The following is a 23,598-nucleotide window of genomic DNA, read 5'->3' as shown; positions in this document are numbered from 1 at the left end:
TGTGCCCTGACCGCAGTATACACCACTATATTCACCTCACCTATATAGCTAGTGATCTATCTTTAATAATAGAGCTTGCAGTCAGTAGTGTTAGGAGATAGTGCGTGCTGTCTGCGTGCTCTGTACCCAGTACATACCGCTATAATCCACCTACATAGCTGTTCTCTATTTGAGCCCACTTGCCATCTGCAGGAGTTATTGGAAGTTGTTTGTGCCTCCAGCACAGCACAGTATACATCTGTATATACCCCTTTATCTCTGCTGTTTTCTGGTTATTGTCTGCCTGCCCTGACCGCAGTATACACCGTGATATACACCTCACCTATATAGCTAGTGATCCATCTTTAATAATAGAGCTTGCAGTCAGTAGTGTTAGGAGATAGTGCGTGCTGTTTGCGTGCTCTGTACCCAGTACATACCGCTATAATCCACCTACATAGCTGTTCTCTATTTGAGCCCAATTTCCATCTGCAGGAGTTATTGGAAGTTGTGTGTGCCTCCAGCACAGCACAGTATACATCTGTATATACCCCTTTATCTCTGCTGTTTTCTGGTTATTGTCTGCGTGCCCTGACCGCAGTATACACCGCGATATTCACCTCAGCCTAAGGCCCAATTTTTCTGCCCCTGTTTAACAGGGGCGTTTAAGTACAATTTTTGATGCAATGCTTTGCAGCAGGGCTAATTCCAGCAAAAAAACTAGAGTATATGGAAGAGGTTGCAGTGTGGTGGCACCAGCAGCAGTGCCTAAGGCCAAATTTTTCTGCCCCTGTTTAACAGGGACATGTAATTACAATTCTTGATATAATATTTCACAGGAGGGCCCCTTCCTGTGCCCACCCAGAGTAACGGTGAGGACTTATAGTGTTGTGGCACCAGCACCACAACCACCAAAGGTCATTTTTTCTACCACTGTTCAACAATGGCATGTAATTACAATTCTTGATATAATCGTTCACAGCAGGGCGCTCCAGCGCCCACCAAGAGTCACTTTGAGGGCTTACAATGTTGTGGCAAAACCAACACCTTGTTCCGCCATTTCTGCAGAGCATATAGGGCAGGCCCCTACTTTCAAACATCCAACTTACAAACATCAGACAGCAGCAAGTGAGATGAAAAAAGATGTACGACAAAACTAATTATACAGGGGTGATAACCCTTCCCTATGTTTTCCAAAAAGCTTAAAAATAGTTTTTTTGACTGGAGCTACACTTTAAAAATGTACCAGTTGAAAATTACAAACAGATTCAACTTAACACAACAAACCTACACAGTCCCTGTCTTATTTGCACCGCCTGTATACTGCTGTTCTGAGTATATAGGGCCTGGGGGCCACACGCATTTCCTTTTTTTAATATGGGTACAGGGTTCCCCTTAATATGCGTACAAGACCCAAATAGGCTGGTAATGGGCAGGGAGGGCTACCCATGCCATTTTTCTCAATGATTTTCAACCATATTGCAGGAACCAGATATAACATTAAAACCGCAAGCAGTTTTAAATGGTGTTATTTCCGTTTAATGTCATTTTGTGCAGGGACTGTTCTAAACACGTGGCACTTCACAGGCATACTACAGACACCCCCCAGGCACCATATTTAAAGGAATATTTCACTTTTTTTTTTTCACTTTAATCGTCATTAAAATCAGTGCTCCCGCCAAAACGGCCGTTTTTAAAACTTTTTTTTGCATTGACCCATGTCCCCTGAGGCAGGAGTCAGGTCCCCAAACCCTTTTTAGGACAGTATCTTGCATATTAGCCGTTAAAATTAGCACTTTCCATTTGGAACGTTCGAGTCCCATAGACTTCAATGGGGTTCTAACGTTCGTAACGAACGTGGGGTTCGTTCGAAAGTTCTGGTGCGAACCGAACCGGGGGGTGTTCGGCTCATCCCTATGCAGCAGTATGGCAACTGCAGATCAAACAGAGACTAAGATGGCAGCTTCCTTAGCTGTAAAGGATAGGAGGGTTCAGTTCCACATAAAAGTCCATTGCATCTATAACTTTGTATCTATACCTTTGTAGTGTAACTAGCAAACCTATTGTTTAACCTCCATTTTTTTTTAAATGTTAGAAGCATGATTTTCTTAAAGTGATATAACATATTACAGATTATCCAGTGGTACCTTGGATCATGCGCATAATTCGTTCCAGAAGAATGCTTGTAATCCAAAGCACTTGTATATCAAAGCGTGTTTCCCCATAGAAGTCAATGGAAACTCAGATAATTTGTTCCACAGTGACTTCTATTGTATGCAGTACCGCATGTGGCCAAAGGTGGGGGGTTGCTGGAGCCGCTCGGATGCACTCAGAAACACTCGGGGAGGCTCAGAAACATTCGGGAATGGAGTGTTTCCGAGTGGCTGCGAGTGCATCAGAGTGCATCTGAGCTGCTCTGAGTGTCACCGGTGCCCCCCGCAGCTCTGGCCAAATGTGGTACTGCACACCACAGAGGCTTAAATCCTGCTTGTTTTGCAAGACAATGCTTGCAAACCAAGTCAAGATTTTAAAAAAAATAATAGCGGAACACTTGTTAACCGTGTGGCTCACAATCCTAGGTATTACTGTACTTACCAGCTCTTCCTGGGTCCCCCACTGGCTCTCCTCGCTTTTTTTAAATGGATGGATGATGTTGCCAACATGAAACATGTATTTTTACCAACATTCGTGCTGGAAGTGTAGCAGACTGAATGACAGGATTTTCAACATTTATTCACAGAATGTATTTCATTGTGTGAGAGTAGTAATATGAGCAAAATAAATATTGATGACGTGGGTGGCACAACTTTCCTTACCAGCAGTGGTTGTTGGTGACCTTAACAAAGGCAGCTGTTCAGGACAGTCTGGGGTTCTAAGGGAGGCATCAAGGGGAAGAATTTGACCATAAGCAGCCATCTACAAATAATGGGATACACACCACTACATATAACTAATCATTTTTGTATGCTGTTACCCCCCTTAAAAAAAAATGTTAATTTTAAGATTACTAAACACATTGACAAATATAAGGATGTTGAAATTGCTTGGTGCCATGCACGTCTGTCTAATCAGCTCAGAACAAGTCAAGTAGATGGGGAAGGTATTCAATTTAGAGATTCTGCATGTTAAATAAACCAGTGTCAAATGTCCACAATGTCATTGAAGGGTCATTTCTGTAGAAGGGTGTGCAAATCCACAGGCAATTTCTTACATTTCTCAGGCGTTTACTGGGTCAATGATGGGGGAGCTGCGATTCACACAAATTACCCATCTCCCTTTGTGATATTAAACAAACAGCAGCCTCCCTTTACATTTAAAAGCCTTCCACCAGCCAGTGCATTTATTAAAACGCCATTAGGTGCAGACAAGGAAGCATGCATGCTCTGTTCTGCATGAATAGTACACTTAATTTTTCATTCTTTTTTTTTTTTTTTTTTTATTGTTTAGATTTAGTGCCTGAACAAGTATGTGGCAATTAGGACTATTCGACGAGATAGAACAGGTGATAATAGCTTTCCAGAGAAGATGATGTGCTATCAAGAAGGGAACATATATACAGTATATACATTCACTGATTGTATGAAGCTTTTCTTCAAACACGGACACCTTGTTCTAAAACAGGAAACAAGAGTATAAGAAAATAAAAAAAATCTGCATTTTGATAATCACCAGAGGAAAAGTGTTTTTTTCTCTAGATAATAATATTATTTTGTTATTTGTGGTTGAGGAGGCTCCGTGGCAATTATACACACAATTAAACATTCGTGTAAAATGTGGTATTCTGTAGTTGGTACTTTCTCACTGAGGTCAGTGGAAAATTATTATGACAGTGATTATTGCTAGTGGCTATATCAGCCGCCTGCAATAATTGCATGTAAAATCTAGGAGGCTGGTTGTACCCAAGATTATCGATCAATCAACTTGGGTACATTAAGCCTGCCCATACATGCTTCGAATCTCAGCCTGTTACTGCTGAATAGTGATGGACGAACTTCCGAACGCGGACCGTGAACGCGGCCGATAGTTCACGAACCGGAACGTTCACGGTGGGCCCCATTGACTTCAATGGGAGGCGAACTTCTCAAACCTACAGGTCAAATTTGCAGCCACAAAATAATTAATAGCTGTGCAAACATAGTCCCACCACATGGCCAATGACATAACACATGTATGAGGTGAATCTGGGATCGACAACTACAAGCATTCTTTTTTTATATGGGAAATTGTTGTGACAATTCAGGACTGTGGAGCACATGAAGGCAATGGAGGAGAGGGAAGGTCAGGGACCAGGGTAGGCAAAGAAGAGGGTGCAGGAAATGATCACCAGCAGCTTGACATACAGCAATGACGCCTGCACCGTGATAGAGTCATCTGACACCAGCACCGTGATAGAGAGCACTGACATCAGCAGCGTGACATACAGCAATGACATCTGCACCATGACAGAGTGATCTGACAACAGCACCATGATAGAGAGCACTGACATCAGCAGCGTGACATAAAGCACTCACACCAGCACCGTAATATACAGCACTAACAGCAGCACCGTGATAGAGAGCACTGACATCAGCAGCGTGACATAAAGCACTTACACCAGCACCGTGATATACAGCACTGACAGCAGCACCATGATAGAGAGCACTGACATCAGCAGCGTGACATAAAGCACTCACACCAGCACCGTGATATACAGCACTGACAGCAGCACCGTGATAGAGAGCACTGACATCAGCAGCGTGACATAAGGCACTCACACCAGCACCGTGATATACAGCACTAACAGAAGCACCGTGATAGAGAGCACTGACATCAGCAGCGTGACATAAAGCACTGACACCAGCACCGTGATATACAGCACTGACAGCAGCACCGTGACAGAGAGCACTGACATCAGCACCGTGATATACAGCACTGACACCTGCACCGTAAGCAGCCCCAGGAGGAAGTCAGCATAGCACAGAGATGGTGGGAGCCCCTCATAATGAGCATAGCACAGGGATGGTGGGAGCCCCTCATAATAAGCAGCCCCAGGAGGATGTCAGCATAGCACAGGGATGGTGGGAGCCCCTCATAATAAGCAGCCCCAGGAGGATGTCAGCATAGCACAGGGATGGTGGGAGCCCCTCATAATAAGCAGCCCCAGGAGGATGTCAGCATAGCACAGGGATGGTGGGAGCCCCTCATAATAAGCAGCCCCAGGAGTAAGTCAGCACAGCATAGGGATGGTGGGAGCCCCTCATAATGAGCATAGCACAGGGATGGTGGGAGCACCTCAAAATATGCACAGCAGAGGTACAGCCCCAGGAGGATGTCAGCACAGCACAGGGATGGTGGGAGCCCCTCATAATAAGCAGCCCCAGTAGAAATATGACACCGCTCAACCTCTTCAAAGAGGAGGGTACGGGCATATAGTACGGTGTGCTTTTTTTGGACAAGGAAGTGAGCCAAATGAAGAAAGAAGGTCTCTGTGCTCGATTAAAAAAATTGTTTATAGACATATACATGGTCTACTGGTCACATGTGTTGAATTCCTCCGAGATCCATGCCTCATTCATTTTTAGAAATGTGAGGTAGTTAACACTGTCGTGAGCTAGGCGAGTACGCTTATTGGTCACGATCCCCCCTGCTGCGCTGAATGTCCTTTCGGACAGGACACTGGATGAGGGGCAAGCCAACAGTTCGATTGCAAATTGGGCAAGCTCTGGCCAGAGGTCAAGCCTGCCCACCCAGTAGTCCAGGGGTTCATCACTCCTCAGAGCGTCCACATCGGCCGTTAACCCAATGTAGTCGGACACCTGACGGTTTAGGCGTTCCCTGATGCTGGATCCGGATGACACCTGTCGATGGGTCGGCTGAAAGAATGACCTCATATCCGAAGTCACCAACACATCTTCAAACCGGCCTCTTCTTGCAGGCACTGTTGGATTGGTACCCACAACTCCTTCTCTGGGAGTGGGAATTGCTCCTCTGCCAGCGCACGCAAAAGCAGAATGCAGCATTTCTCAAAGCAAGGCCTGGAAGTGCTGCATTCTGACAGCCCTCTGTGACGGCGGTAACATTTCCGCCATTTTGTGTTTGTACCGGGGGTCTAAGTACGTTGCCACCCAGTACTGGTCCTTGACCCTTATGCTTTTTATACGGAGGTCCCTATTAAAACACTGGAGCATGAAGGCCCCCATTTGCACTAAAGTGGAAGCGGTGTGGTGGCCTGGCTCCTGCTCATCATCCAGGATAATGTCGTCCTCTTCATTCTCCTCTCCTCATCCACGCACAGCAGGGATCCCAGAAAGGTTTAAAGCATGCTCTTCTTGCTCCTCCTCATTCGCCCCGGCACCATCCTCCTCTGACTCCTCTTCAGACTCCTGTTGTTCACTTGTCTCAGATAGAGTAGCCCCCCCCGGGAATTCATCCAGCATTGCGACTTCCTCATCTTCCCGCTCCTGCTCCTCCACAGCTTGATCAATGACACGACGCAATGCACGCTCCATAAAGAAGGCATAAGGTACCATGTCACTGAGGGCACCATGGCTGCGACTGACCAGTTTGGTGATCTCCTCAAATGGGCGCAGAAGTCTGCATGGGTCGTGCATGAGCAGCCACTGGCGTGGTGAAAAAAAACCCAGCTCCCCAGAACCGGTTCTGCCGCAGAGTTCATACAGGTAGACATTAACTGCACGTTTCTGCTGGAGCAGCCTATCAAGCATATAGAAGGTTGAGTTCCATCGCATCGGGCAATCGCAAATAAGACGTCTGACCGGCAGATTGTGTCGCCGCTGAATGTCAGCAAGGCGAGCCATGGCCGTGTAAGATCTTCTGAAATGGGCCGAGATTTTCCTTGCCTGCCGCAAGATGTCCTGGACCCCAGGGTATTTGACAAGGAATCGCTGCACGACCAAGTGTAAGACGTGTGCCATGCATGGCACGTGCGTGATTTTGCCCTGTTTCAATGCGCTAAGCAGATTGGCACCGTTGTCACACACCACTTTACCAACTGTCAAATTGAGCGGTGTTAGCCTGTGAACGCAAAGCTGAAAGAAGTGCAGGGCCAGTGTGGCTCTTGGCTTCCAGGCACAACAGACGCAGCACGGCATGGCAATGTCTCACCTGGCATGTCGAATAGGTTCTGGGGAGCTTGGGCGGCGCAGCAGAAGAGACGCTAGCAGTGGAAAAGGAGGAGTCAGCTGAGGAGGAGAGGGAGGAGGATGGAGTAGGAGGAGGAGGAGAAGAAGAGTCAGCCCTGCATGCAATCCGTGGTGGTAAAACCAAATCTACACGGGTGCCTCGGGTTACATGCTTGACGGCCGTCAGAAGGTTCACCCAGTGGGCAGTAAAAGTGATATACCTTCCCTGCTCGTGTTTGCTAGACCACGTGTCTGTAGTCAGATGTATCTTGGCACCGATACTGTGTGCCAGCGATACATTCACTTGCCGCTGAACATGGCCATATAGCTCTGGGATGCTCTTCTCTGAGAAATACTTCCTTCCTGGGACCTTCCATTGTGGTGTTCCAATGGCCACAAATTTGCGAAAGGCCTCCGAGTCCACCAGTTTATATGGCAGTAGCTGGCGGGCTATGAGTTCTGACAAGCCAGCCTTCAACCGTTGGGCAAGAGGGTTATCCGGCGTCATCATTTTTTTATGCTTGAACATTAGGCCCACGGAAGCCTGCCTTTTTGCAGAAAAACGTGAGCTTGGCGTGATGGAAGGTGGAGTGGAGGACAATTGTGAGGAGAGAGGAGAAGGAGAAGTAGAAGACAAGGCTGGGCGGTGAGAGCCTGCAGTGTGGCTTTGTGTGTTCCGTTGCTCCCACTCAGCTTGGTGATGGCTGCTCATGTGCCTTCTTAAGGCAGTCGTCCCTAGGTGAGTGTTGGGCTTACCACGACTAATGCGTTGACTGCAAAGATTGCAGATGGCAACGCTATTGTCAGCAGCGGACACGTTAAAAAAAGCCCACACTGCGGAGCCATGTGCTGGTGTCCTGGGAGCGCCAGATGTGACCGTACATGGTCGATGACTCGCTCCTGATACATTTGCAGTCTGCTTTGTCCCTCCTGTGCAATGTAAGTTATTCCTGCTTCTCCTCCCTATCTGCTGGTCCATATCTCCCTCTGAACTCCCCTCCTCTTCCTCTCTTGTGGGCACCCACGTGACATCACTAGACACGTCATCATCAACGTCACCTTCCCCACCGCTATAAGTAGAGATCTCGGAGTAGGCAGCAACACCGGGGACCAACCTCCTCCTTGGGCTAATCTGGGTACTGTCGTCAGACTGCTGAGTAGCGGTTGTTGCTGCCTCCTCTTCCTGATCCAATACCAAGAGTGGCTGCACATCAGAAATGTCTTGATATGGATCGGAAAATAATTCCTGTGACTCAAGCGGAAGGTATGTGGTGGTGGTGGTGGTGGTGTTGTTGGTGGTAGTGTCTTTGGGGGTGCACATAGCAGAGAGTGAAGAAGAGGGTGCAGATCGAGAGGATGAGGAGGGTGCAGAAGAGTAAGGCTGAGCGAGCCACTCAACCAAGTCTGGTGCGTTCTTTAAAGTAATTGAACGCACCTTCTGCAACTTCCCACTTTGGCTCAAGCCTGTTGCTCCTGCCCTTCCCCTACCACCCTTGCGGAAGGGTCTGCCTCTTCCTCTGCCTGTCATTTTTTAAATGACCCTGTGACAAAACTCTCAGTCCATATACCGATGAAGGACTGCTGCAGTATAGGGCAGCGGTCAGCAGTAGTGCACCTCAACCCTATGTATTGTGGACCGATACCAGTCCTTATAGAATGGCAGACTGTACCTCACTCAACCCTATGTACTGTAGTACTCTATACCTTACCAGTCCTTATAAGGACCTTTGTGGACCAAGTAGGTTGTGTGTGAGTGATTAGCAGACTGTACGTCAGTCCCTATACCGATGAAGGACTGCTGCAGTATAGGGCAGCGGTCAGCAGTAGTGCACCTCAACCCTATGTTTTGTGGACCTATACCAGTCCTTATAGAATGGCAGACTGTACCTCACTCAACCCTATGTACTGTAGCACCCTAGACAGACCAAGTTACCAGTCCTTATAAGGACTTTTGTGGACCAAGTAGGTTGTGTGTGAGTGATTAGCAGACTGTACATCAGTCCCTATACCGATGAAGGACTGCTGCAGTATAGGGCAGCGGTCAGCAGTAGTGCACCTCAACCCTATGTATTGTGGACCGATACCATTCCTTATAGAATGGCAGACTGTACCTCACTCAACCCTATGTACTGTAGCACCCTAGACAGACCAAGTTACCAGTCCTTATAAGGACTTTTGTGGACCAAGTAGGTTGTGTGTGAGTGATTAGCAGACTGTACGTCAGTCCCTATAACGATGAAGGACTGCTGCAGTATAGGGCAGTGGTCAGCAGTAGTGCACCTCAACCCTATGTATTGTGGACCGATACCAGTCCTTATAGAATGGCAGACTGTACCTCACTCAACCCTATGTACTGTAGTACCCTATACCTTACCAGTCCTTATAAGGACCTTTGTGGACCAAGTAGGTTGTGTGTGAGTGATTAGCAGACTGTACGTCAGTCCCTATACCGATGAAGGACTGCTGCAGTATAGGGCAGCGGTCAGCAGTAGTGCACTTCAACCCTATGTACTGTGGACCTATACCAGTCCTTATAGAATGGCAGACTGTACCTCACTCAACCCTATGTACTGTAGCACCCTAGACAGACCAAGTTACCAGTCCTTATAAGGAGCAGAAGGGCAGCAGTCAAGTATAATATTCTTTCTATATTTGGAAGAAAGAATATTATACGTGTACAAGCCTATTACCATACCACTGATACCAGTCCTGAAAAGAACCTTTGTGGAACTAATAGTAACAGCTACTGATTAAACTGACCCTCACTGCCTTACACACTGCTTCCTGCCTGTCCCTATATAAACTGACAAAACAGAGGCTACTGGAACAATAATTGAAATAGCACTTTTGTGGACCTGATAATAACAGCTAATGACTAAACTGGCTGTCCCTGCAGCACACACCGTCCTGTCCCTTTCTCTAAACTGACAAAAGACACTCAGGCTGCTGCAACAATCACTAACACAGCACTGCCTATCCTGAACTACACCTAACACCTATACCAGTCCTGAAAAGAACTTTTGTGTACCAAACAGCTAGCGATTTGGGTCACTGTAATCTCTCCCTGCTCCACACAGCAACCTCTCCCTATAGTGACAGAAGAAAGAATGTAAAATGGCCGCCCGATCGGGTGTATTTATAAGTTAGGGGGAATGTCCAAGTGTCCATGTGCTGTAATGTCTCAATTGGCTGTCCTGTACCCCATGATGGATGTGTCATCATAGGTCAAAGTTCTTTTACACAGTAAACACGGAAGTCCGCCGGGTGAACAGCGCCAATAGTCCGCCGAACGGGCGGACCGCGAACAGCCGAAATTCGCCTCGAAACGACCGCCGGGCGAACCGTTCGCCCATCACTACTGCTGAACTGGCCGAGAATCAAATTGTATATGGCCAGCTTAAAGGAGATGTAAAGGCAATGTCCATGATCCCCTCAATCAGTCAGGACAATCCTCCTGATTGTCTGGGACAAAGCAGTGGCGCCATTGACTCCCCTGACTGTCAATCAAAGTCAATCAGGGGAGATAGGGGGTGGGGCCAGGTTGGGGCTCCGTGTCTGAATGGATACACAGAGCTCTGACATCAACTCTGGTGCCCCCTGCTGCAAGCTGCTGGCTGAGGGGCACTCAAAAAAGGGAGGGGAAAGGAGCAGCAAAGAGGGACCCAAGAAGAGGAGGATTCAGGCTGCTCTGTGCAAAACCAACTTCACAGAGGAGGTAAGTATAACATGTTATTTAAAAAAAAACAAGACTTTACAATCACTTTAAAAGAAAAGCATGGGTTTCTTTTTTTTTCAGATTTATACTTACCTCGGTCCAATGCTGCATCTGTCCCCCCGGTGTCTCTACACTGAAAACTGGACAATCGAACACTCCCGATCACTTGGTTTTCACAGCTCTGTGAACAGAGAGCTGTAGACTGTCAGTCACAGCTCTCTGCTCTTCTCCCTCCTCACTCATTGGAGTGCTGAGCTGTCGAGGGGTGGGGAGTGGCCATCTCAGGCTCTCAGTGGCCTCCTGAGAGGCTGAGATGGGTGTCAGTCCAGGCATCTAGAGGATCCAGACTCCCATTGATGGGATGATGGGTGCCCGGACTGATATCCATGATATCAGCAGAGAGCGGAGTTCAGCCGGCTCTCTGCTGAAAATGGGTCATAGGAGTGCAAAAACAAACTGCACTCCAGTGATCCGTAGGAGAAGTACAGCCAAACGAGCTTTGACTGGACTTCCAGTTTAAGTCACTAACATAGAACAAGAATGCTTATGTTAAAAGTCAGATCCTTTTACCTAGATACTTAGCCTGGGTTGTTGATAACGACTTTCCTGGTAAGAATATTTGTTTCAGATCAACAGTTCAGAAAGTTAACTCAGAGGCTCAGTATGAAAGCTAAGCATTTGCTTAATGAGAAGTCATGATTTAAATCTGTAATGTAATCATAGCATGTGTTGTATATGCTGGCAATCGGTATCTGTTATTATTATACAGAATTTATATAGCACCAACAGTTTACACAGCACTTTACAATATAAAAGGGAGACAATAGAGTTACAATACAATAAAAGAGGATTAAGATGGCCCTGCTCAGAAGAGCTTATAATCTAATAGGGTGGGGCAGGTGGTACAAAAGGTTGTAACTGTGGGGAATGAGCTTATGGAAGTGGTAAAAGATTAGTTGGAGGTGTGATAGTCTTCCCTGAAGAGATGAGTTTTCAGGGATTGCCTGAAGGCAGCTAGAGTAGGAGATAGCCAGACAGGTTGAGCTAGAGAGTTTCAGAGGATGTGAGAGGCTCTGGAGAAATCCTGGAGATGAGCATGGGAGGAGGAGACAAGGGAGCTTGAGAGTAGGAGGTCTTGGGAGGAGCGGAGAGGATGTTTTGGGTGATAATTGGAGACAAGATTGGTGATGTAGCTTGGGGCAGTTGTGAATGGCTTTGTATGTTGTGGTTAGTATTTTGAATTTAATTCGCTGGGCGATTGGGAGCCAGTGTAGGGATTGGGGGAGAGGGGTGGCAGACACTGAGTGGTTGGCAAGGTGGATAAGTCTGGCAGCAGCAATCATAAAGTGAATGAATAGCTTGGTGGTTTTTAGAGATGTTACAGAGGTGAAGTCTACAAGCGTTTGACAACGATTGGATTTGAGGCTGAAATGACAAGTCAGATTCTAGGATTACACCTAGTACTCTGGCATGAGGGGAGGAACTGATGGTTACATTATTGATTTTGATGGAAAAGTCATGGAGGAGGGCATGGGCAGGGATTGGGGGGATATTACCACCTCAGTTTTAGAGAGATTTTGTTTAAGGAAGTGGTGTGACATCCATGCTGATATGTCAGTTAGTAAGTTTAGTAAGTTAGTATTGTGAGGAGACTAAAGGAGTGAGTTGAGGAGTAGACAGATAGATTTGGGTGTCATTGGCATATAGATGGTATTGTAAGCCGTGGGCGGTTATCAAGTGACCAAGGGAGGAGATGTAGCTAGAGAAGAGAAGGGGTCCAAGAATAAAGCCTTGGGGGACCCCCCACAGAAATGGGCAATGGAGAGGAGGAGACAGAGTTGTAGATAACACTGAAGGTGCGCTGTGATAGGTAGGAGGAAAACCAGAATAGCGCAGAATCTTCAAGGCCAACCTAGTTTATTGAGAAGGAGGGGGTGGTCAACAGTATCAAAGGCCACAGAGATGTCAAGCAGTAGAAGTATGGAGTAGTTAGTGGCCATTGGTTTTAGCAGTTAGTAAATCATTAGAGAGTTTTAGTGAGGTAGTTTTTGTGGAATGCTGTGAGCGAAAGCCAGACTGTAAGGGGTCAAGAAGGTTATTTTCACTGAGGTAGGAGCCAAGGCATTTGTAGACAAAGCAATCTAGAAATTTAGAGGTGAATGGGAGCAATGAGATGGGTTTTAAGTTGTTCAGGTTGTTGGAATAAGCTGAGCATATTTTAGAGGGGAGGGGAAGGTACCACTAGACAGGGAGAGTTTGGAGATTTGAGTGAGGGAGCAGAGGATAGACTAAGGCCGCGTACACACGCGCGGACTGTTGGCCCAACTTTGTCCGTCCAACAGTTTGAGCGAACAGTCCGCTCAAACTTAGCATGGACGGACATGGCCACACACGACGAACGAACAGTTTGCTGAAACCGTGCGCGATGACGTGAACGGCACGTACGACGGGACGCAAAATACGACGTCCTATACACTGCATTATAACTTTCGGCTTGAAAATCCTTTCTGAGCATGCGCGGAACTTTGTTTGACGAACAAGCCTACACACGGGCGGACTGTTCGTTGAAACAAGGTTTCAGCGGACAGTTTTTCGGAATTTCCGTAAAACCTTGTCCGTCCAACTGTCCGCTGAAACTGTCCGCTGAAAGCCCACACACGAGCGGACTGTCCGCCCAAACACTGTTCAGCGGACAAGGTTGGGCCAACAGTCCGCGCGTGTGTACGCGGCCTAAGAGGATAACAACAAAACCTGGGGAATGCCCAGGAAAAACCCAAGCCTACTTACCACCAGCTTGCAGACAACCAAATTAACCTGTCTAACAGTATGTTAAAAACAGGGGTTTAGTCCGCACGCATTTGCAAACGCATGCGTAAGCCACAGAGCCTGAGAATAAGAGGATAACCGTAGTAGTTGTGAGGGAACAAGATCCAGGGGACAATTGGCTAGGTGGGCATCTGAGAAGTTTTGTAACCTCTTCAGTAACTAGTCAGTTCAAAAGAGGAGAGTGTTGAATGTGCTGTTAGGCAAGGTATGTTGAGTGGGGAAGCTGTACGCACAGTGGAGGTGTCCTCACGTATTGCATCAATCTTGTCTTTAAAGTGATTGGCAATCTCTTGGGCTGTGAGTGAGTCCGTGGGTAGAGAGGGTGGGGGAAGAAGCAGAGATTAAGGCCGCGTACACACGGGCGGACTGTTCGCCCAACTTTGTCCGTCCAACAGTTTCGGCAAACAGTCCGCTCAAAATTAGCATGGACGGACATGGCCACACACGACGAACGAACAGTTTGCTGAAACCGTGCGCGATGACGTGAACGGCACGTACGACGGGACGAAAAATACGACGTCCTATACACTGCATTATAGCTTTCGGCGTGAAAATCCTTTCTGAGCATGCGCGCAACTTTGTTTGACGAACAAGCCTACACACGAGCGGGCTGTTCGCTGAAACAAGGTTTCAGCGGACAGTTTTTCGGAAATTCCGAAAAACCTTGTCCGTCCAACTGTCCGCTGAAACTGTCCGCTGAAAGCCCACACACGAGCGGACTGTCCGCCCAAACACTGTTCAGCGGACAAAGTTGGGCGAACAGTCCGCCCGTGTGTACGCGGCCTTAAAGGTTGAGAAGTGCCGACTGGGACTGGGTGGCAAGGTATTAATAAAAGAGACAACATAGGCTTGTTTGGCAGCATTGAGGCAGGAATTGTATTTTAGGAGGGCAGATTTATATATGGTGAAGTCCTGCAGGCATTTGTTTTTTTCCCACATTCATTGAAGAGCATGGCAATGTCTCTTGAGATTTCTAGTGTTGTCAGTTTCCCAGGGTTGTAATGGTCAGGGCCTGATTCTGCATGTAGTTAGAGGAGCAAGTGTGCCCAGTGATGATGAGAGTGAACTGTTGTAGACAGAGGTAGCCAGGTCAGGACCAGGACAGGGGAGAGATTATGTCATAAAGGCGGTCAGTAGCATAATAGAGAAGAGAATGTTAAAGTGGCAAGGGTTCCTACAAGTAATTGTTTGCTGCTTGCAGGGATGGGTGGTTGGAGGCAAGGATACAGTGAGACTGTTGAGATTTTGATCAGCGAGAGGAAAGGGGGTGTTAGTGAGCTTGCCAGCAGTACAGAGATGGGAGAATACAAGGTTGAGGGTATTACCATTGGAGTGAGTGAAAGTGTGTTTCCATTGGGTTAGGTCAAAAGATGAGGTTAAATTGAGAAGTTGAGCTGTAGCTGGGCTGTTAACATTGACAGGGATGTTGAAGTCACCAAGAATGATAGTGGGTATTTCAGAGGAGAAAATGTAGGGTAGCCAGGCAGCGAAGTCATCAAAAAAGCACCATGCTGGTCTGCAAGGTCGATTAAATTACTGCAATCCTCAGAGAAATGGAAGAAAACAGACAAATACAGTGCATCTCTAAAGAAGAGAGGGATAGAGAGGGAGGGATAAACTACTAAACTTAACTGTTTGCACTTTCTCATGTAACATTTTGGTGTGCCATATGTAAACCAGGAATACTGAAAACAATGGCAAAGTTCAGATATCTGTGGCAGAGCCGAATAGCCCCAAGGTGACTTAGGAAGGTGCCTAGGGGCTAGGGGTCAGCCAGAGAGCAAAGGGTTTCTGACTAAAGCCACCTTGATAAATGATACAGTTGGTTACCCAGTCATTTCCACGTATGGGTACCAGTTGTTATACTATGAGTCATCTCCTTTCTCAAGTCATTTGAAGCTGCCCTTGTCATGTCATTTTATTCACATATTTGTTCCGGCATCAGTACACCCTTCCCCCCAAATGCCTATATAAGGCTATTAGTTAGTTGAAAAACAGACCACACTATGAATGTCCTAAGCTTGGTATGGGTGCAGGTTGGAGGGAATGCAGGATACCAAGTATTGTTTAAAGAACACAAGTTACAATCTTTTGGCTATGCTGGTGGGAATGCATAGTTCCCAACTGTCCCTGATTTTGAGGGACTGCCCCTCATTTGGAAACTCTGTCCATCTTTCTTCCTCATTTGTCTCTCATTTTGGTCTGATCTATATAGTTGTATATAAAATGCACTACTGATCTATCAAAAGGTGTTTTACAATGCTAAATCTTTCATCCAATTTCTAAATTGCTTAATTTTTCCAAAAGCCAATATATAAAGATAAAAAAGCACCTGTGGGTTAAACAATTGTCCTTTAAGAGGGCATTGCAGTTGTCCGGCGGATAGTCTGATCGTGTGTACGCATAAAGGTTATGACTTAACATGATAGCAGGTTAAAATTGTTGTACATGTGAGAAATCAAATATGTTGTCTAACTGGTTGCTGTTGGATAGGAAATGAGTAATCATTAGGGATGCACCGATATTAGTATCGGTGCCGATGCCAAGCATTTTTACAAGGTATCCCCGGTCCCGTCGATGATAGCAAATCATGGCCGCTGGAAGTGCTCACAGAGCTGGAGGAGATGTATAGGCAGTACGCCCCTAAGCTGAATCACTTACGCCTTATAACCCACTTCTCCTCTAGTCATGTGGGCCCTTCCAGTGGCTGTGATTTTCTATCATCAATGGGAGCAGGACACCTATGCAGATTTTGCATTTGGCCAGATATGTATTAATGTGATTTATAACATTTTTAATAAACTGTGCACTAGATGGAGCTTTTCCCTTTCCATACACACACACAGGAGCGATGGGGGAAATCCCATGCGATTCGGACAGGAATCATCGCATTCCTGTTCACATTGCATAACAATCCTTTGCACTGCGATTTGCACCCATTTATTTTGTTTTGACGCAAATAGCACCACAAAGTATCAGTATTTGTACTTGCCAATAAGAAACTGGTATTGGTGCAACCCTAGTGATTATGTATCCTCTTCCCAAAGCACTTACTTTGCATTATACTTTCAGCAAAGTACATCACAGTTTACAAAACAAACTGTAGTTTTTTCTCTCTTTGATGGGGATGTGGGTGGGCCCTTGGCACCCTTGTTCCCTCTACATGACTACTAGTTCTGTATTGAATGTTATGACATCAAGGTCCCTGCAAATTAAAGAGAAGCTAAGAAACTTAGTTTTGGGAGGTCTGTTGTGCAGCAGGGTGGAAGCCTGGGGTAGCAAGGGATAGGGTAAGTACAATTGCCTTTTTATGGTACCCCCAGACAAATAAGACTATTTAACTCTAAAGCCCCGTACACACAATCAGATTTTCTGATGGGAAATGTTGGATGTCAGGCTGTTGGCAGAAAATCCGACCACGTGTATGCTCCATCGGACAATTGTTGTTGGACTTTCCGCCAACAAATGTCAGATAGCATGTCTTCAAATTTTCCGCCAACAAATGTGTGTTGTCGGATTTTCCGCTCGTGTGTACACAAGTCTGTCAGACAAAAGTCCAAAGTACAAACACGCATGCTCGGAACCAAGGACGAGCCAGAAGTGGTCGGTCTTGTAAACTAGCATTCGTAATGGGAAAATTAACATTCACGACGTGGCAAATTATGAAATCTCCAAATGCAGCGCACAATTCTCTACTTCTTTAATGGGATAATAATGAAGCTACTTTGCTGGTGATACTGATGGAGGTATTGCAAATAAATTTTCAAGGGCTTTTTTTTCTAGTGATAGCAATAATAATATTATTATGTTTGTTTTGTTTTTTATTTGGGCAAGTTACCACACCATTATCCCGTAGTTTTCAAGATTGAAGATACAACTATGTTGGTGTCCATTGTCAATTTTACATTGTATTTTTTTAATTGTGACTGCCTACTCCCAAACTGTCATTTGAAGTAAAGCACATAGCCAAGTAATGTTCTCCAAATTGTTTTTATTGTGTATTAAAGAAAAAAAATAGACATGCTATCTACCAATAGAACTTAACCAAAAACTGCATTCTATGCATCCAAAAATCTAGAAAATATACCAAATCAAATCATTATTCAACCAAAAAAAAAATGTCAACGCAATAACTCCAAGGCCAATAATAAATAACATGTTATCTCCTCCGATTCCGCAACATGTCTGGTTGATGAACGACCATTCAGAAACGAAATGAAAAGCATGGAATGGAAAACGCAAAAAGAAAAGAGAGAATCAACACTCACCAAGCTTCTACTAACACTAAATTAGCAGAAGGAGCCCAAAGGGTGGCGCTAAAGAGCTGGAAAACCACATAGTACATCTAGTATGTCACTACGTTCGCAGCTGTTGGCCAACATTTGTGTGAATGTGTGTATGCAAGACAAATTTGAGCCAACACCCTTCGGACAAAATTCCACGGTCTAGTTGTCAGAAATTCTGATCGTATGTATAAGGCTTAAAGGATAAATTTGTATTTTTTTCCCAGAGCTTAGTTTAAAGAGCTATTGAACAGGTAAAATGAATCAATGAACTACCAACACTGCAAGTGAAATCAATCATTGAACTACCAACAACTGCGTCAACAACTGTGCTGAACCAGAAAGTCTGTTCGATTTACACTTGTCTAAGTTCTGCCTAATTTCCTGCAGCAAGAATCCAGAGATCGACTCACAGGGTCACTGGAAGTTTGTCTCCTAAAGCCCTTACTATTTCCTCTGCTTATCCCCAATTACAATCACACTTTTACAATTCCATGGTAAATTAGAATTTGATTGGAGGGTTTGAAATTTTTTTTAATACTGTTATTTTTTAACATACAATTGTTGTATTTGACAGACAACAAGAAACCTGCAGTGGGTATGTTGAGAAGTAGCTGTCATGCATTAGAGGTTCACAGGTCAACAGATTACCAACAAATGACCAGAATGGGGTGGTGCATTACATAAATGCCTGGGTGAAAACCTGATGTGCTAGGCACGTAGTTTGCTCCATATTCATTTTGATTTGGCTGAAACACATGTTTATTCATGTATTTTCTATCATTAAATACAGTGCCTTGAAAAAGTATTCATACTCTATGAAATGTTCCACATTTTGTCATGTTACAACTAAAAACGTAAATGGATTTTATTGGGATTTTATGTGATAGACCAACACAAAGCTGAACATAATTGTGAAGTGGAAGGAAAGTTATAAATGGTTTTCAATTTTTTTTTTACAAATAAATATATGAAAAGTGTGGCGTGCATTTATATTAAGCCCCCCTGAGTCAATACTTTGTAGAACCACCTTTCACTGCAATTATAGCTGCAAGTAATTTTGAGTACATCTCTACCATCTTTGCACATCTAGAAAGTAAAAGTTTTGCCCATTCTTCTTTACAAAACATTTACAAATACTATGTAACAGCACCAACGTCCCCATAAAGGTATAGAAAATACAAAGTGGGGGAGATGGGACTTTATAGGTGCAATTAGTACAAGGACATACCAAATTGAATAAAATCACAATTTATTAAAGTTTCATGGGTACATAAAAACAATATTGTACAATGCATGAACAGCTTTATGGTCATTCAAAACGTATTATTGTAGCTCTTATAGTTGTTCCCACATCTTACATCTTATTATCCTACATGTTTCACCATATGATTTCCTCAGGGACAAACATGGTTTTGTGGCTACTGAATGAACAGAAAGCAAATTACTGATATAATATTACATGTATTTTTTGTAATTACCAACACTATACATAGTGTATACATAGTGTATACATAGTGTATACAATAAATTTGATATGTGAACGCATCTTATCCAATGGCAAGAGTTTGCTAAATGGAGTCATACCTCAATGATAGAAAGCAAAATCCAGTTATTGCCAAACACACATAAATACGAGTCTGTCCAGGTGGCCCAGAGAAGCCCAGATGTAGCAGGTTTGAACCGGCCAAAAAAAATTGCCAGATCTCCCGCAGGGAGGGATAAAGCGTGAAGTGTATGTATATATATATACTTCACGCTTTATCCCTCCTTGCGGGAGATCCCACAGTTTTTTTGAGCAGTTCAAACCTGCTACATCTGGGCTTCTCTGGGCCTGGGACACCCGGAGAGACTTCTATTTCTGTGTGTTTGTTAACAACTGGATTTTATTTTCTATCATTGAGGTATGACTCCATTTCCTTGCCAATGGATAAGATGCATTCATGTATCACATTTATTGTATAAGCTTTTGTATAGTGTTAGTATTTACTAATTGTGAAATAACCAGCGCTTAAAAACAATCAGATACTCGTAGCGAATTCCTATCTTCATACCGCATCCACTGTGCTCCACACAGACACATCAGATCACTCATCACTCACCAGTATATCGCTGCTCTATAGGAGCCTGTGCACTTTAGTAGAAAGTTAATTGTAGTGCACTATTGTTGGTTATATAATATTTTATTTAGGTGTCAGAACACTGTGAGAATGGTTGCAGCTTAATTATTTAGGCATTTTCATTTTTCCGCTATATTTAATTACTATATCAGTGCTTCAGTACACTTTTCTTGCCATTTTTGGTTGTAACATGACAACATGTGAACATTTTCAAGGGATAATAATATTTTTTCAAGGCACTGCAAATTCAGCTCTGCATTCCATTATGAAGCCAGGAGCTGGCTAATATTATCTGCATTGTCAGGAGACACTATTTAGCTTTGCTACTGTGAAGCTGTTCTCTTCTAGTGTTTAGTCTGGACTCTGTGTCATTACATCCTGAAGGTAGATGACTGAGTTCTAAGAGTGAAGCAAAGCATCTTGGGACATGTAGTCCAGGGAGCCAAGATTTACATTCATCCAGACTACAATTTCCAGCTGGATGGGGAAGGAGAACAGGATGCTGGGAGAGGTGATAAAAGGCCTGTGTGAGTGTGGGATCACTCTCTTGGGACCCTGTCCTGGAACTGAAAGCAAGGGACTCTGTGTCAGTGTTTGCAGTGGCCAAGACACGGTCTGTGCTACAGAGGAAGAGAGTCATCACGTGCGGGTTCTGGAGCATCGACTGCTAGCTACTTCTGACTGCCCCTTTAGACCGCTCTTCACACGTCCACACCAGATCAAGCTGAGCTGCAGCGCAGTGCGTCACAGGGCCACACTATCCCTACAAAGGTTTATCGTGGAGCCCCACACCACATTCCAATACCGAGAATTGTTGGGACTGGTGAGCAAGCACTTGCTCATTCTGATACAACAAGAGACACTGCATGCAGACACCCTTGTCTTGTTCTTTTGCCTAAGCCTGTAGGACCTGTAGTTTTGCTTAGTCTTTACTGAGCAGAAACAGTGTTCCTTTTACCACAGGACACCAAAAGTATACTTTGCAACATACTGCTTGTTAAGACATCATCAAGCTACTTTACCTCTTTCTACTTACCAGGATATCTCAATTACATCACTAAAGAGCTAGCTGAAGACACAAGGTTTTCTTTCCTCTGAGGGATTATAACATATCCCCCCCCCCTCCACACACACAAAGGGATTAAAGCAGTTGCCATTAGGGCATGCATTTTTACCCAGGGTTTAAATACTCAAAGGTTTAACTATTTACATCAAATTAAGTACCGTGTTATATCCTTCTGTAAAGTGCAGTGTTATATCTAGGCCTGTGGTGCTAAGGTACAGAAATGAGTGGTTTGACATAAGAAAGGTCATTCCTCTGCCCTTCATTCTGCCTGTTCACATAGGTTTCAACCTAAAAAGAGTATTGTGTAAGTAATCGTTATATCTGCAATCAGTTGCTGTTTCTGTTCTGTTGTTTTATATCAATGGTATCACTTGCCCTGGTGAAACCTGATCTAGGGCTAAGTTTATGTTTCTGGAATCTAATATTTTTAACACTTCAGTAAACAAAGCCCCACTGTTTACTTAAATTGTGTGTCTCTAATTATCTTGATTATCACCAAAAATGTGTGAACCCAGGGTGTCAGGCATGTCAGAGGACTTGCAAGGTTGGAGCAATCAGTGGGATACAGATTAAATAAGTAGCGCTACATTTGGGGGCTCATCCGGGATACATCTCATGGGATGCCCAAGCAAATCATGTGAAGAATCCAGGTCTGAAGAGAGAATGGACTTGGTCACCGCCACTCACTGGGGTTGAGAGCATGGAGGATGATTGGACCTGACTGCAGTGTTGAGAGTGCCCAGAATCAGATGGGCTGAGAGACAAGTGCGTCACTTGGTGAGGAAGGCTGTGCCAGAACAAAGGGCCTACCTTTTAGATATGAGATCTGAGCATGAGGAAGATTGCACTTACATCCTGATGAAGTAGTAGGAGAGTATTCCAGGTAAGTTTAAGAAAAGTGGGGTGAGTCTGGCTGAGGGGCTCGAAACACAGATAATCTTACTACTGCTAGCAGGAGACCTGGTTGAAGATTGTACTCGTCTCAGGTCAGTGAGTCTAGCTTCAGAGGAAGCAGATGCTCCAGTAACAGGAATTCCGCCTGCTTCCTTCTACACTGACATGAGTAAATTAGTTGAAAGCCTGATAAATAAAAGTATCATCTCTGCCCATCAAGTGTATAGAAAGTTGCAATTCTTCTTGGGACACATACCCACTCCTAGGAGGAGAAGAGGAACATGAGAGTTGAATGGATGAAGCCCTGCAAGCAGTGGAAGAGTGGAGTGTGCCTGAAGCAGTGACACATCAAATGATAAGTGAAAGCCTCAGGAGTCCCACAGAAGTTTTTATTGGAAGCCTGAGGAGGGGAAAGCCAGACTATATGGCAAAGGATTACAATAAAGCGGAGTTTCACCCCAAAAATTGAACTTCCGCTTTAAGTGATGGAGACCCCCTGACATGCCACATTTGGCATGTAATTTTTTTGGGGGGAGCGGGTACCCAGTTTTTAAGGGCACCAAGCTCCCATTTCCACCTCTGGCTCCGCGGCACCAGAAGGAAGTTCACCACTCCCCCCTCCCTCCCTGCAATCTTCTGGGACACGTTACAGATCCCAGAAGATTGCCCAGCTATCCACAGTGCACAGTGCGACTCGCCCATGCACAGTGAGCACCCAGTTGTGAGGAGCGAGGCTTTGTGTGCCTGCGTTGCCGAACCGTGGGACAGGTATGTGTCAAAAAGTCAGCTGCTCCACTTTTTATAGATGTTGACTTTTAAATGGGTAGAACTCCGCTTTGAGGCTTTGTGTGCTGTTTATAGAAGAGTGAAGAATCTACCTGCCCTGATGTATTAGTTTGAGTACACTCACCAAAGCAGAGGGGAAAGACTGTCTGACTATGTTATTAGATTGGATCTGATTCTACATAAGATTATCTTGAAAGAGGGAATAGTTTCTTGGGAAGCCATAAAAAAAACAGCCTTGAAAGAATCCTGCAGAGTGCTAGGCCCAATCATCCCATTGTCCTATGGTTATTACTAAAAGAGACACAGGCGGTTCCAACTTACCCAGAGCTCATGAAGCTGGTCAGAGAAGAAGAGGCTCTGTTGGACAAGAAAAACCAAGGGTCACGGGAGGTGCCAAAAACTTCGTCCAAAACAGAGAAAATGTTGGCCCAATAAGATCAAGTAGAGAGTGTTAAGCAGGAAGTGGACAGTAATTAGGTGTCAGAGATGGGGGAGTTATTAGATTGGATCTGATTCTACATAAGATTATCTTGAAAGAGGGAATAGTTTCTTGGGAAGCCATAAAAAACAGCCTTGAAAGAATCCTGCAGAGTGCTAGGCCCAATCATCCCATTGTCCTATGGTTATTAATAAAAGAGACACAGGCGGTTCCAACTTACCCAGAGCTCATGAAGCTGGTCAGAGAAGAAGAGGCTCTGTTGGACAAGAAAAACCAAGGGTCACGGGAGGTGCCAAAAACTTCGTCCAAAACAGAGAAAATGTTGGCCCAACCAGATCAAGTAGAGAGTGTTAAGCAGGAAGTGGACAG

The sequence above is a fragment of the Lithobates pipiens genome, unplaced genomic scaffold (genome assembly GCF_037356315.1).
Source record: "Lithobates pipiens isolate NorthernLeopardFrog02 unplaced genomic scaffold, aLitPip1_a1.2 Scaffold_13, whole genome shotgun sequence".
Taxonomy (NCBI): domain Eukaryota; kingdom Metazoa; phylum Chordata; class Amphibia; order Anura; family Ranidae; genus Lithobates; species Lithobates pipiens.
The sequence above is the reverse complement of the archived record's forward strand: the minus strand, read 5'-3'. Positions refer to the sequence as shown.